At 38.0% G+C, this 16,046-nt stretch overlaps 1 long non-coding RNA gene across 1 annotated transcript; it reads right to left on the bottom strand.

The window, feature by feature from the left end:
- Positions 1–2,064: 2,064 nt before the first annotated feature.
- Positions 2,065–15,602, bottom strand: LOC122241358. The gene is made up of 3 exons (XR_006221446.1): positions 15,535–15,602; positions 8,774–8,842; positions 2,065–2,155 (listed from the first exon to the last, which is right to left on the bottom strand). It is a non-coding gene; the product is annotated as an uncharacterized LOC122241358 (long non-coding RNA).
- Between the last annotated feature and the right edge of the window lie 444 nt (positions 15,603–16,046).

The raw sequence follows: 16,046 nt of genomic DNA, 5'->3' as shown, positions 1-16,046 counted from the left end.
AATAAAAAGGAAGTGGCCAAGCAGTGCTGGTGGCAGCTGTCTGAAAGGGAACATCAGCAGGATCAAATAACAGAACTTTCTTAGTTGATTCTTGAAAGCACAAACTCAAAAAAAAAAAAAAAGAAGAAGAAGAAGAAGAAGAAAGAAAAAAGGAAAAGAAAGAAATTTAAATTTAAAAAATCATACACATGCCATTATGCTGAGTCTAAATACACATCCACACATACTCAGTTTAGTTTTAGACAGTGTAATGGTGAGCTTCTCACAGGCACACCAGATTAAGCACCAAAATTAAATGTCTTTGAAGTCAGTGTAGACAGACACTTGCATGGCCTCGCTTGAGATGAGCTGAGAGCTCACATCCCTTCATGCCTGGCATGGGGCCTGAAATCTCCAGGAAAGCCATTTCTGAGGATTCCCAGCTCAAATGCAAACATGTGACAAGGGAGGAATAACTTTAATCTAGATTTACCCATTAATACAATAGTTTGTATCTGGGAAAGAATCCGGTATGGTAAAAACTCTGGAGGGAAAAAGGAAAGAAGAGGTCCTAAGGAATTTATTGCACCTGGAAAGGGAAAGCCCTGCCACTGGGAAGCTCAGCAAATTGCTCTGTTCAGTTGAAAGACTATGAATTTATGAAGCCTAGAGAACAGCCTGCTAGGCGGCACAATGACAAATTTTAAAGTTCTCAAAGGGCTCCAATGTTAAGTAATTGTCTAACTGTATACAATTGATTACATTTTTTTAAATCTTTTGAGTTCCTCCTTCCTTTCCACAGACCCTGTTGAGGCCATTATACATCTGGATCCTGCCTACCTTCCAGACTTCATGTTCTATCTTTTTCCTCTGCATTAATCTCCCTTCCCTGTACACATACACCCCACATTACAGTCGCACCAAGTTTTATAAATTCACCATACTTTATCTCTGGAAATTCACCCACAGTTCCTTCTGCCTAGAATTCATGTGCAAAAAAGCAAAAAAAAAAAAAAAAAAGAAACATGCATTTGGCAGTTTATACTGATTGTTCAAGACTCAACTAACAAGACTCAACTGACATTCCTCCAGGAAGCCATCTCCCAGGACACATAATGTGTTTCTTTTACATGTTCCAAGTGCACCATATACAGATGGGTCCCAGTTAGAACTTTATCGTACCAAGTACTTCAGAAAACTGGACAAAAACAACTGTAGACCAGTTACACTCTAATCACTGCACCAACTGACTTACATAGTTCAAAATACACAAAAAGAACTGAAGAAGGTTCCCAATAAAAAGCAACGCAGCATCCCATAATTCAGGTAATCAAAGTAAAAGAGCTCAACCTTAAAAACGGAATCAAAAGACCCCACGTACAAGAGAGATCCTGTGAAAGTTCTTAGTCTGTTTCCAGAACCCAGTCTTAATCAGTTAAAATAATTAGCCAGGGGTAAAGGTAAGGATGCTTTTTAATTCACCATATATGGACCCTGGTGACAAGAGAAAGAAAATTACAACACATAGCTTAAAGCTGAGCAAAACATAAGGTTTTTCCACCTGTTGTACAAAACTTTTCTTCCCTAGAAGAGCATATTTAGCCCACTAGTTGCTCAAAAAGGAGGAAGAGGATTATTTTGGCCTTTGAATTAAAAATATCGGCTTGATGGGGCACCTGGGTGGCTCAGTCGGTTAAGCATCCACCTTCAGCTCAGGTCATGACCTTGCAGTTCATGAATTCGAACCCCTGTGTGAGGCTCTATGCTGACAGCTCAAAGCCTGGAGTCTGCTTCGGATTCTGTGCTGCCACACCCCCATTCATGCTGTTTCTCTCTCTCTCTCTCTCTCTCTCTCTCTCTCTCTCTCTCTCTCTCAAAAAATAACCATTAAAAAAAATTTTTTTTAATATCAGCTTGAAGCTGGACCTCTAACTTGAAAGTAAATAAACCAATAGAAGCAAGAGCAAATAGCAGTTCACTTTGAAAATAATTAGCTGGAACAGCTGGACTATCAAAGTGACCCTTTTTTCAGGAACAAATCTGAGAAACTATAAAATATTCTAAATTGTTTAATTAGGCCTTTGGTTCTCTAAACAGTTAAGTGTGGGTTTTACTTTATTATGCTTCCATGATGGCAGCCTTTTTTCTCCTATACTTGGTAGCATATCCTGTGTACCTAGGAAGAAATAATTGGAAATTAGTGAATAATAATACATTATAATGTATTCTAATTATAGAGAGTGACGTAGAAAAGGAAAGATACAATGACCTTTTATTTCTGATTCTGAATTTGACTGTACACAGTCATTTAACTTAACTGGAATTCTAGTCAGCCTGTTTTAGTTAGCATAGAATATTCTGGTTAGCATAGAATGGATAGATCATGACCTGTAACCAACCACTGAAATAAAACTGAGTCAGGTGAAGGCATAAGAACACTCATTACTACTGGTGGTTGCAATATTTGAAATGCACACGTAAATACTATGTCTATTATTGGGTCTATTTTTTTAAGTATCAATAGACTCTTCTACAAAATATTTCATTTCCTCTTCACAGGAAGTAAACGGAACTGCCAATATGTGTGAGAAGTAAAAGCTTCTCGAAATTTTGTTATGAAGGCCACCGAGAAGAGTTAGCTATTAGATGACCTTCACCCATTGAAGACTCTGAATATCTCTGCTTTTCAAGTAGTTTTCTGTATCTACGGACACCATCCGAGCTGGAATTAATAGCCTGAACATAGGCATGATTTAATCAAAATGTCCTTGGTGCCTAGTCCAGCATTTCAATTTAAGAATTGAAATCCAGTTTCTGCATTTTAAAAATCAAATCCATTCTCCACGGAGAATTTTTACAAAACATCTTGGCACCTGCAATGCTGAAAATAGATCCAGCCCTATTTAAGAGAAAGTAACAGCAAATCGGGGATTTGTGTGATGGCAGTAAAATGCAGTTAAGTGTGGTCGTGCCAGGTTTTAGTCTAGAGACAGGGGGTTTTTATAGCACATTATAAACTCCTGAAACGGGAGGTTATTAGAGGATCAGTTCCCTAACTGTGTGGTTCTAGCAGGCTCTGCTCTGTTGCACTCTTTATTCTCCTGCTGGGAGCTCTGTCTTCTGAGGTGCGGAGCACATCCATCAGCCTTTTTCAGCTGTTAAGGCACTTCATTTTTTCCGGTGTTCCCTTCAACTTATTCCCTTGCCTCTGCCCCCGTGGACCTGAGAGATCTACAGTTCTCTTTGGCCTCTTAACAGGCATAATGGATCACCAGCTGAACCATCACCACATAGCCCTTCTTGCTAGGAAATTATTTCTCTCTTGCTTCAAATGTTCTTTCCTTTCACTTGGCAAATCCCTTTGCTGCTGTTCTTGCTGTGTGTTGCCTATATGCAAAGAGAGAAAACTTGGTCAAAAATGCTGACTTGCCTCTTGAAGTTGTCTCTTGAGTATTGGTCCTTTAATCTTTTCCAACAGAAAACGTGAAAATACTTGCTTAAGAAAAATAAGTGTTATTATCATCAGGTCTCTATTATTTGTGACCCTCATAGAGTATTATTCAACTATTTGGAAAATTAGCTCTATTTGTCTTTTTAGAACCCTCTCATTGAAAGATACTTTCCTAAATACAACATTCTGTTTTAGGAAAAAAAAAAGAAAACACTAAATTTTATAAACTAGACACAATAAAAAGTAGCAAAATCCACAAAAAGAAGCAATCTCAAACTCCTGAGATTATCAGTCATCTTTCTGTACTAATGCCCACATCTGTTCCACACTAATGTCATTAATTAATGATCTTGCTGATCTAATACTTCCTGAAAGAACTACGTGCTAGTAGAAACATCACTGGGTTGGGGGATAGAAGACCTAAATTCCAGTCTCAGATCTGGGTGGGCTAATCAAATGGCTTTGAGCAAGCCACCTAAATTCTTGGGGCCTCAGCTTCCTCAACTGTACTAAGAACAGGTTAGAGTAGATCACTGTGATCCATTCTAAGATTGGTACTCTATGAGGAAACTTAAAGGAGCTTCTCCTTTTTTTAATTGTCTGACTGTGTCCTTTATTTTCCTTATGGGCTCCATTTCCTGTTCCTCTCTATACATGTTATTTCCTTTCCATTTTTCTCTTTTATTTCTTCCTTGTAAACTGTTCTCTTCCTTCTCTCTATCCACAGCCCATCCTTATAAAAGCCACTTAGGTTTCAGAAGAGCACTGAATACAGAAGTCTCTTCATTCTCAGATATGAGGCCCTGTTGGCTCTCTACAGGACTAAAGTGAAGGTCCCTTGATAATCAAACCTAATCTCACCTATAAAGTAGTCCTTTAGAATTAAGAAAGGTCTTGTGATCAAAGCAGGATTTAGGTGCAGGTTACAGTGATCAATTCTCTCCCTCCACATCATCCGAGGATTGAAAATTAGGACAAATCATTATATTCTCCATGTTTCTCTCCTCCTTGCCTCTTTCTACCCTTTTCTTACTCTCTCTCAATCTCTCTCTCTCTCTCCCTCATACACACACACACACACACACACACACACACACGCACACACACACCCAATTACACTAAAAAAAATCATGTAAAATGAGACCATGAAAACTAGTCTTTATATGTTGCTTAATGTATGTACGTAATATATGTATCTTTTACTTGTTTTTCAAAACATAAACAGATTTTTTTTGTTTTTTATGTTTATCAATGTTTAATCATAAAATAATTGGAAAATGTCAAAATGGATAAAGGAAAACCAACGTGATAACTAACATGATGATAACATTATTTCAGATGCTGCTAGTGAGACAAAATCACTGTTTACAATTTAGAGCATAATCTTCTCAGTTTTTCTATACATAAAGTTCTTTTCTTACAAACATTACATATGCTATTCATAGTATTTTATACCCTATTTTTTTCCAACTGAAAATATATCATGGGTCTCTTTTGATATCCATAGATATGTGCCTTCTCATGACTAAGTACTATTTCACTTTATAAATGTGTATGAATTATTTAGCATCCCCAGTTTATGAATAATTGGTAGCTTTTTTCCTAATTTTTTCTATTAAGAAAATACATTCTAATAAATAAAATTTTTTCTATTACAAATTTCATCTCTACATAATTTATGTTTCTTGAACTATTTCAAGATGAAAAATTCCTGGAAATGAAACTGTTTCAACAAAGGGTATTTGTGTTTTAAAGAGTTTTAGTCTATAATGTCAAATAACTCTCCAAAGAAACTTATCCAATTTTGATCCCAGTAAGAAAGTATAAAATAAAAAGCACATACACACACATTCTTGCCTACCTTGGATATTGTTAATTGCTTTAATTTCTAATTTTGTTGAAATATGAATTCATTTGATTACAAATGAGATTAATATCCTTCCATATGTTAATTGGCCATATCATGTCTTCTTCTGTGAATGTTTCTCTATTCGTACCAAGAATATTAGCTCTTTTATTTTATATATTTTGCAGGTGTTTTTCCAGGTGGCTCTTTGTCATATTGTGATTGCCAGGGAGTAATGTTTACTTTTCACATACTCCAGTCTAGCAATAGTTTTTTCTGTCTTCTTCACTTTGGTGCCATACTTAAAAACACTTCACACAGAACAAGATTACATAACTATCTGCCTACATTTTCTTTTGTTCTTTTTCATACTAAAACATTTAATGCATTTGGAATTCAATTAGTATATGATGTAATTTTTTAATCAAATGGTCAGCAGGGTGTCCCAACAAACTGATGATAGCATCTACCCTTTCCTCCACTGTATTAAAATTCCACTTTTATCACACACTTCAGTATTATACTTCTGGGCCTTTATTTTTGGCACTTCCAATCGAGTGTTAATCTATACATCTCTACCTATACCATGCTATTCCTATCACTACAGCATTCAATTATATGTTAATACTCAGAAAACATGTCTCCTCTCACTATTCCTTTTTTTATGTATTTCTCATATATTTCTTCATCCAAGATAACTTGAGAATCATTTGCACTTTCAAAAAACTATCCAGTGCTGTCTTTAAAAGAAAACGAATAAAACGAATTCACTAAAGTGGAAATCAGATTGAATTATCTGAAAGAGTTGAGAGAAATTTTGACATAGTAGAAAGAGCCAAAACTTGCTCTTACGGTTTGACTCTCAACTAAAGCTATAAATTTGGCAAGTTTTTTAGCCTCTCTGAACCTGATCTTCATCTACAGAATGGAGCTAATAAAACCCACATGTAGTGACATCTGACATGCTTTTTGGACACCCATCACTGGAACCTAGTCCCTAAATTTGGAGCATTCTTCACCTAAAAATTCTTGTGAGAAGTACTGAACCTCTATAGAAAGCTAATGATGCCAAGTACTCACTCCTCCACCTCAGTCAAGAGTCTGCCAGTCTTAGGCACCCACCCCAGTTTTAAATCAGCAGCTGGTGAAACAAGAAAAATGGTCCATGAGGAAGAATCTCTGGCTGTGAAGGCAAAATTAGCACTTGCTGTAGTAGCAGCAGCAATAGTGTCTCTGACGCAAACCCAGGTAAGCAGCAGTGGTGTTCTCCCAGAACCTGGTTTAACAGGTGTCCCAGGGATTCCAGAAGGCTCTCTAAATCCTTTCCTGCTTAAGCCAGCTATAGTTGGTTTCTGTTGTTTGCAACTAAAACCCATGCCCAAGGTGCCTGGGTGGCTCAGTCAGTTAAGAACGCAACTCTTGATCTCAGCTCAGGTCTTGATCTCAGGGTCATGAGTTGAAATCCCATGCTGAGCTTCACACTGGGTATGGAGCCTCCTTAAAATACATCCATCCATCCATCCATACATCCATCCATACATACATACATACGTACACACACACACACACACACCCTGGGCTGTTTGAGCCATGAAATAAGAGAAAGCATGCATCCTCAACATTCTCAGGACATTCTCTTTCTATTGAGCTCCCTCTATACGCTGACCTCTCCACTAAGATGTTGACCCACAACAGACTGCATCAACGAGCTCCCTTTCTCTCACTTTTCTAATTGAGTTCAGCTAATAGAAACTCCCAGCATGAGGTGTGATGGAGGAAGGAGAGTTGGGGGTAGGTACTTAACTCCCCCAGCTCTTTCTCTAAAGGCCTACTATTCAGTATCCCTCCTGTGAGCTAGAACCCCTGACACTCAGTCCTCTCTCTGAGTTCCAACTGCCACTCAGGCCTAAGGGTAATAAAGACATTCCAATTCTATTCTTACTAGCCCTGAGATGACTCACAAGCTCTTATGGTTCTTTTACATAAAACCCACACATTTTTTTAATTATCCTATTATTATATCCTTCCCAAATTTCCTATTTTTAGTGTGTTTTCTGTTGCTTGGGCCCCAATATGCAAGCAAAAGCTCCTGGGACAGTGCTCAGCTTATAAGAGAGCTCCAGAAATTTTCCATGAGTCAAAATATCAAATATATTCTTTTTTTTTTCCTATCCTGTAATGCAAGGGGGCCATAATGCAAGGGGGCCAGAATGAGATGAGGTAATTTTATGGACATCTGCAGCCCTCTGGTGTTTCAAAGATTAGTGGGGTCTTCTGCTAAGAACAGAAAATCTAGAAGTATGCCCCTCAAATAGAAATTTGCCTAATTCATCATTCTCAGGGGACACTCACACCAAAGTGTCTCAAACTTTTGTCTACGCTCATTTAGGCCCATCGCAGGTGTGAGACCACACATACATACATACAAGTGCCACATCACCCCCTTCACCTCACGGCCACTCCTTTCCTACTCCTCAAATGCAATGGTATCCATCCTACCAATCAAGAACCTTCCTCTGCCCATTCCACTCACTGGTGTCAGGTCAGGTTTTCAATGAATCACAGCACTCTATCAAACTATGTGCAAATTTTTGCAGATTTTTTGGAGCAGCAAAAACTTCCTTTTAACCATTCTCTCCATATCCATATAATAAATGATACTAAATGCTACTTGACTGTCCAGTTCTTTGTATCAATATATGGGTATGAAGGGCAATTAGCCATTGAAATAAAATTGGTAATGAATGCTAATTACTTCTTTCTATGGGTTTTGGGGTAATGTATTCCAAGGATTTCCTCATTACTTTGAGAAATTGAGAGATGGTTCTATAGAGATCTACAAAAATTCTGAAAAGTACTTAAAGCATCAGACATTAGCTAGAGCTCTGTATAATTGGATCTGTTCTGCACCCCTTGCATGTAAGTTTTCTTGATGCAGAGCCCTGAATGCATAAAGAAAGGAGAATGTAGAGGGAAGAGCGGCTTCAATCTGCTTTGCTGTCATTTGGATCTTTCGAGTTCTGAATTCTTTTGGCAGCTCTAATATAACAGAAGAGCTTTTCCTTCAGTGACTATAAAATCCCCATTTGGAATGTTTTTCTCACACATTTATGTGAACGTTGCCAATGGCTACTTTTCTTAAAATTAATTCTCACCCTCAATAATGATTTACAGAAGTTTACTAAAGTGCTGATAGTAAATACCAGAGACTATAAAATAGATATCTTTGCCACAGAAGACAAGTACTTCCTCTGTGTACTCAAATGTTAAAGAATCAAACTCAAATTTCACTAGATTCTAAAATAAACACTGAAAAATGAAAAATGTAATTCCTTATAATTAATTATATTCCATATTATCATCAACAATTCCTGTATATCGTGGCAACAAAAACAAAATGATATCACTCTACAGGGACAGAAAATTCCTGACATAAGGAGGATGCTGGTTTGGGAGAATACAGAGAAAACAGAAAACTTTTTTTTTTTTTTTATCACCTGAAGTAAAGCTGGATTCTGGTTGCAGCTGTACCACTTCTGACCTTGACTTCTTTTGATCTCTATCATCTGGAAGGTAAATTAGCCTAACTTATTTCAAGGAGCCATCCCAGCACCATTATTTAAATAATTTCCCACAGATATCCAGTAAATTTCACCAATGGGGAATTAAACTGGATCAAATCTAACCCCTCCCATTCTTTAGCAACAGGATTTTTTTTTAGAACCTACTTTTATTTGAAAGTTTACTTCAGTTCTTAAGATAATAATGACAACACTCTTTAAATGTGAAAGTCTTAGAAATCAAAGTGGACATCAAATAATGCATGTTCTGCTTTTGTACCGAAAGTATCTGTTGTTTCACAGATAAGAAGACATATCTTATTAGGTGATGTGTAGTCTTCAGAAGGGATGGCCCAGGAAAAAACAATGTCCACATATTCCTAAGTCTCATTCAGATCATGAGATATCACACTCAGGGTCTTGCTAGCTCTCTTTGGTGCTGCAAAGTTCACGCAGATCCTCACAGAAGGGCTGAGGCAGGAGGCACAGTGCCAGGACCCTGGCCAGAGACCCACCTCCCATTACTGGACTCTGGAATGCCCCAGGCTGTGAATGAGAGAGTGTGGAGAATGTAATGTGTGCCCCGTCCGTAGCCCAGGACATCAGCACAACTAGCCAGTTACTCAGGTCTTCAGGATCACCGGACGATGAATAGCTCGATGTGGAGCCATATTCTGTTCTATTCTAGTCCATTTATTTCTGATGAGCTCAGGAGCAAGTGGATTGAATACATGAAGGTCAGCCAGCACCGTGGCAGGGTGAGAGAGATGAGAGCACTGAACTTCCTGCTCTCAGCACCAGTTAATGGAAATAATAGAACCAGGGAGGATTGGTAACAGTTTGCAACGAGTGACCTCCCACTATAAACCAACACACACGTTTCCATTTTTTTCCTTTTTTAACTACTGCTATTGATAGAATACCTTGAATGAATCTATCAATCCATTAATCTGCTTTTTTTAGAACCAAAACATGCCCAGGAGAAGGTTAATTTGCGTGCACACGCTTTCTCTCACTCTCTCTCTTCTCTCTCCCTGAAAACAGAAAACAGCACTGGCAGGAGCAGCAGCGGAAAAGCAAGGAAAATCTGCTCCAGAATAAATTGGCTGTGCTGAAACATTTGTAATTAAGCATGATAACCAATTACAGAAATACCTGGGGTAGTTCAGTGATTCGCTCTCCCACATCAGAGGTCTCCTAATCAATTTGAAATAACCAGACGCTGCTATACAAAATAAGCAAGATCACAGCGTTTGCTAATGAGTCTCAAAAATGGATTTCACCGCATGAAAATGTTCATTGTCAGGAGAAAGAGTGTTTTCAGAATCTTGCGGGTCATTTTCATTTGCATTTGATTGGAGAAAAGTCCTTTGTTCTTTTTTCCCTTCTCACATCCTTTACAATACTACTTTTTTTTCCTGGGGATTTAGTATTTTTGTATCAGTGTGTTGTACCAAGCCCTAAAAACACACCAAAATAAATCCTTTTGTGCTGAAGTATATCCGCTTAAATTATTACTGAATTTCACTGTGGTGAATGGGTTTCCTTGAATTTGACTTTGCAGATGTATGACATGGAGTGAAACTGCCTGACAGAAGTTGCAGAGGTGGAACTCCGAAAGCAACAGGAAAGCCCCATGGTCTACCATGTACAACAGCTCTTCAACGATTCTCAACTGCAGCCTGAGAGATTTGAACAGTCATGGGCAAACACTTTGAAGGCCACCAACCAAAATCTTGGATAGACCTTTAAACAGGTGTAATAGCACATCATAAGCCTGATGAGTATCTGCCTTTTCACAGAAAAAGAACATGGGGAGAAGACACAAAAACTTGAAAGAGGAGAGAACATGACACTTTTGACTTCTTACAGGCGACATTACTTAAGACAACTGCACGTTTGCAGTGGTCATTACCAGATCATGGGTGACCCATTCATAAATCTTTGGTAAGTTCATGGCTTAAATATTCTCTCCCAGATCACATTACAGGGAGTCGTGTGTCTTTCTCCTCTCTCTCTCTCCTTTCTCTTCTGTCCTATGCTGTTCTGCTATCATGCTCTCCATCACCCCTATTTCTCTCCTGCTACTCCCTGTTCTCACTTCGTTCTTCTCTCATAGCTGTTCTAGACCTATGTACATTCGCAAAGCCTGTATGCATGACTGAATGTGTTTCATCTCTTCACATCTCCCCCAGGACCATAAGAAGCAAAAGACATGTGCCCCAGTGTGTGCACAGCTTGGTCATTTCACAGTGCTTCTAACCATACCCTTTTTCTGTCACCTCTTTTACCAGAAAAAAAAAAAAGGCCATACTCACAAATAAATGTTTTACTCTGAGAGATACATAGTTTGTGGTAGATAATTCATCCAAAAAAGGTTTTTTAATTTTAAAAATTTTTGTCACAAACTATTATCACAATTCTTGCTTATGTTTTTTTAACTTGAGAAAGTAATCAAATTTTCCCAGGCTAGGTAGGAAGCTATTCTTCAGATCCATTACGAGAAAAATGATCTATTGTCATTCTTGGTAAGTACTAGAGTCCCACATTTTTTTGTTTTTGTTTTTGTTTTTGTTTTTGTTTTGTTTTTGTTTTTGTTTTTTGAGAATGAGTGCAACCGGGGAGGGGAGCGGTAGAGGGAAAGGGACAGAGAGAATCTTTTAAGCAGGCTCCACACCCAGCGCGGAGCCCAACACAGGGCTCAATCTCAAGACCATGAGGTCATGACCTGAGCTGAAATCAAGAGTTGGATGCTTAACCAACTGAGCCAACCCAGGCACCCCTAGAGTGCCATGTCTTTCTAAACACCTTTTGTAAGATTCTTGAGTTCAATCCTTGAAATAGCTTGGTTTCTATTTTTGTCTTTTCTTCCTTTGCTTTCTAAATACTTTCCCTTCTCCCTTACTAACGGCAGAACACACACATACACACACACACTCCATAACATACACACACATGTATGTACACACACACTCCATAACACACACATACACACACACATAACACACACATGTACACACACACACACACACTCCAAAGGAAACTAATAGAATATTAACAATTAAATGTAAAAATATGTAGTTTTGCTTCAGTGTTATTTTTTCAGCCCTTATCATATCTGCTTTCTTTGCATCTTTCAGGTATCAGCTCCAATGTCTACCTACTCCATAAAGGACCTTGCCTGACTATCCCTGATAAAGCTCATCTCCCTCCACCCTGCCAGTGTTATTTCCATCACATAGATCTATTTTATATTCTTAATAGTGTTTCTCAGTATCTAAAATTATCTTTATGTGTATATTCATTTACATATAAATATATCTATGTGTATATATGGTGTACACGTGTCTGTATACAATTATGTATGCATACATGTGGGTACGTATATACATATGTGTGTATATATACATATTTGTGTGTGTCTGTGTCTATGTGTGTGTAGCATTTCCAGAAAGTAGTCTCCAGTTTATTGTAAATTCCTCCAGAGACAGGAAGTTCAAGGTCAGCCACTCTTTATGCCTTTGAACCAGCTGTCCTACACCAGACTCCAGAAGCCATGAGAACTCGTTAATGTCTTTGTTTTCCATCTTGGAGTCTTACCCTCCTGCTGCCTAACACTCTACCTTATAAACTCCTCTTTATTTTGCAGTTCCCCTCTATGCTTTCCAAGTGTCCTTTACACCCGACACTGGAAACTGCTCCTCTGCTACTGAGGTCAGTTCTCTTCCTCACTGCAATCTCTACAGACCCTTATTAGATGCCACAGGAAAAGCCTCAGGCCAGTAGATCCCAGTCACTATGCCCTACCTCATCACTAACTCATGTATCCTTTTTTTTTAAAGAGCAGTTCTAGGTTTATAGAAAGTATATAGAGGGATGCCTGGGTGGTTCGGTTGGTTGAGCGTCCGACTTCAGCTCGGGTCATGGTCTCGCAGTCTGTGGGTTCAGGCCCCGTGTCGGGCTTTGTGCTGACAGCTCAGAGCCTGGAGCCTGCTTTGGATTCTGTGTCTCCCTCTCTCTCTGCCCCTCCCCTGCTCATGCTCTGTCTCTCTGTCAAAAATAAATAAACATTAAAAAAAAAAGAAAGTATATAGAGCTCCCATATACCCCCATCACCCCCCATCTCCCACACACAGTTTCCCCTATCGTTAATATCTTGCATTAGTGTGGTACATTTGTTACAATTCATGAACCTACACTGACACATCATTGTCACCCAAACTGCATAGTTTACATTAGGGTTCACTCTTGGTGTTATAAATTCTGTGGGTTTTGACAAATATATAATTGCATGTATCCACCATTATAATATCATACAGAGTAAGCAAAATAATAATATGGAAACCACTGTTCTAAAAATCCCCTGTATCCCACCTTCCATTCAACCTCTGCCAACCATTGATCTTTTCAGTGTTTCATGGTTTTGTCTTTTCCAAAATGGGATATACTGGTGGCCCTTTCAGATTGACTTTTTTTCACTTAGCAAAATGCATTTAAGGTACTTCTGTGTCTTTTAATGGCTTGATAACTCATTTCTTTTTATTACTTTTTGTTATTATTATTTTATTTATAAATGAAAACTGGATGTACCACAGTTTGTTTATCCATTCACCTTGAGAAGTACATCTTGGTTGCATCTGAGTTTTGGCAATTACGAATAGAACTGTTATAAACATTTGAGTACATGTTTTTGTGTGGACATAAGTTTTCCACTCATTTGGGTAAACAGCAAAGAACATGGTGTCTGGGTGGTATGATAACAGTATATATTTAGTTTTGCAAGAAACTGCCAAGCTGTCTTCCAAAGTGGTTAAACCATTTTGCATTCCCACCGGAACTGAGTAGGAGTTCTCGTTGTTCTACATCCTTGCCAGCATTTGGTGTTGTCAGTGTTTTGGATTTTAGCCATTCTAATAAGTATGTAGTGGTATCTGTTGTTTTCATGCAGCCTCCTCCTTATTGGATTTTTCCCTCTCTTGGAAAGAAATTGGACAACTCAATGTTTTCCTGGGCAATTCGTGACTTAATTAAAAGCTGGCTATTAAAAAGTTTTTCCCTAGAGTTAGCCAAAGTTGTTTTCCCTGTAACTTCCAGATAGCGAATGCTAGTCAAAACTTTGACAACATGCAATACCAGACAAATCTCTTTTCCTCATGATAGTACTTCCACTGTTAAAAAAAAAAAAATACCAGCATATTTCCTATGAATTTTCTCTGATCATAGAAAAATATTCATTTCACAGCATAAATTTAAGACCCTTTGGGGCACCTGGGTGGCTCAGTCGGTTAGACATCTGACTTCAGCTCAGGTCAAGATCTCACTGCTCATGGGTTCAAACCCCATGTGGGTCTCTTTGCTAACAGCTCAGAGACTGGAGCCTGCTTCACATTCTGTCTCCATCTCTCTGCCCCTCCCTTGCTCATGCTCGGTCTCTCTCTCCCTCTAATATAATAATTAAATTAAATTTAAATTAAATTAAATTAATAAAAAGAAAAGACCCTTTGACATCCTCTAACCACATTCTAATTCACCTGTATCTCTCTGAAAATGTGGAACCCAGAATTGCACACAAGACTTCAGATATGGTCTAACCAATGCCAGTGGGCCAACCTTCACCTCCTTCCTTCTACTCCACTGGCCTGTGTGTGGCTGCTGTACCACTAATGGTCCTTTCTTAGAGTCTTCCACATTTCTACTTGCAGTTGTTCAGCAGAAAAAGTTTTTTGTTTTTTGTTTTAAGGTAAGCTTTTACCTTTATCCCTATTAAATTTCATCCTGTTAAAGGAAGCTTGTCAAAATGTTTTCAGATTCTGATTCTGTCATCTAATATATTTGCCATCCATCTCAGCCTCAGGTCATTTGCAAATCTGATAAGCATACATTCTATGTATTCATACACATCATTGATACATGAATTTAACTAGATGTGGCTAAACGCAGAACTCAGCAGCCCAGTGTCAGAACCACCTTCAGGCTGACATCTCCCAGTTAATCAGCATCCATTGAATAACTACACAAAGTACCGTGTCAGCCACTGTAAGGGATGCAAAGTAGTCCAGTTTACCCCTTCCTAATGGGGATGTTTCCAAGGATTTTGAGCAAAGATATACTAGAAGCATTTCTGAGAGATAAGTCTGACTATAGAGTCCAGTAAGAGCTGAAGTACCTGAAGTGGTAACTTAGAACATTATTATAACATTATAAAACAAGAAAAAGAAAAGCCTGTACTACAATCTTTATTTAAGAAGAGAAATTCTTGTTCATGAAAGAGAGCACTATAACAATTCATCTTCATGTTCCTGTTAAAATTAAGCAACCATACTAAGTTTTTAGATGAGACTAGGATTTACTTCAACTCAACAGGCAATGGACAATGTGTTTTCTGTCTACCAAGTACAAGGCTAGAAAATGGATAAACTGAGGTACAAACTGAACTTTCTTCTTTCCCTCTCAAGTCACTAATAAGCCAGACATATACACAAGATATACACAATCAACTGTAACATGTGTGATATGTTATTCTAATAATATACCATAAGTCAGGGAATACTTCCCAGAAAAAAAAAAAAATGACACTGATATTCTGTTGAATCAAACACTGGAAGGTTAACATTTTGCTTAATGAAATTAAGATTTTTCACAAGGTAAGATATAGTGATTGAGCATAATTCAATAATCTATAACATCTATAGTGTTACCTCAAATTCCAGATAGTAAAAACCTCAAGCATTCATGTTAATCAAGTTGTTCCCTCATTAAATGTGAGGATTTCTTGCCCCTTAAATTGATGAATGCTTAAAAACTGTAAGAGACAAAAAAATTTTATGCTCACAACAAAGTAAAACTATGAATTACTAACATTAGTAGGAAGAATTAAAGATGAAAATGATAAATGTTTGGCTAAAAATAGGAACATAAATGGAAATAAATGACTAACTACTCCCTTTTCCTGTGTTTTGTGTCTTTCTTGGAATCAACTCTTTATAACGCCTTGCCCTAGGCTAATTTGTCTGGAGCAAAGTTCACTTAGGATATGCACAAAAGAACAAAGAGTGTGATAGCTGAGCAGGAAGCTTCTGAATACATTCTCTATGTCCATCAAGTCTATAGGCTTTGGAATGTCTATCAAGACAAGTTGTAACTTTCACTTCCTGGGGAGTGCATTCAGAAGAAATTAGAGGAAAAACAAGGGAAGGTGAGCCTCATAGGC

The sequence above is a fragment of the Panthera tigris genome, chromosome A1, assembly GCF_018350195.1.
Source record: "Panthera tigris isolate Pti1 chromosome A1, P.tigris_Pti1_mat1.1, whole genome shotgun sequence".
Classification (NCBI taxonomy): domain Eukaryota; kingdom Metazoa; phylum Chordata; class Mammalia; order Carnivora; family Felidae; genus Panthera; species Panthera tigris.
This window is presented reverse-complemented; position numbering and strand designations above follow the sequence as displayed.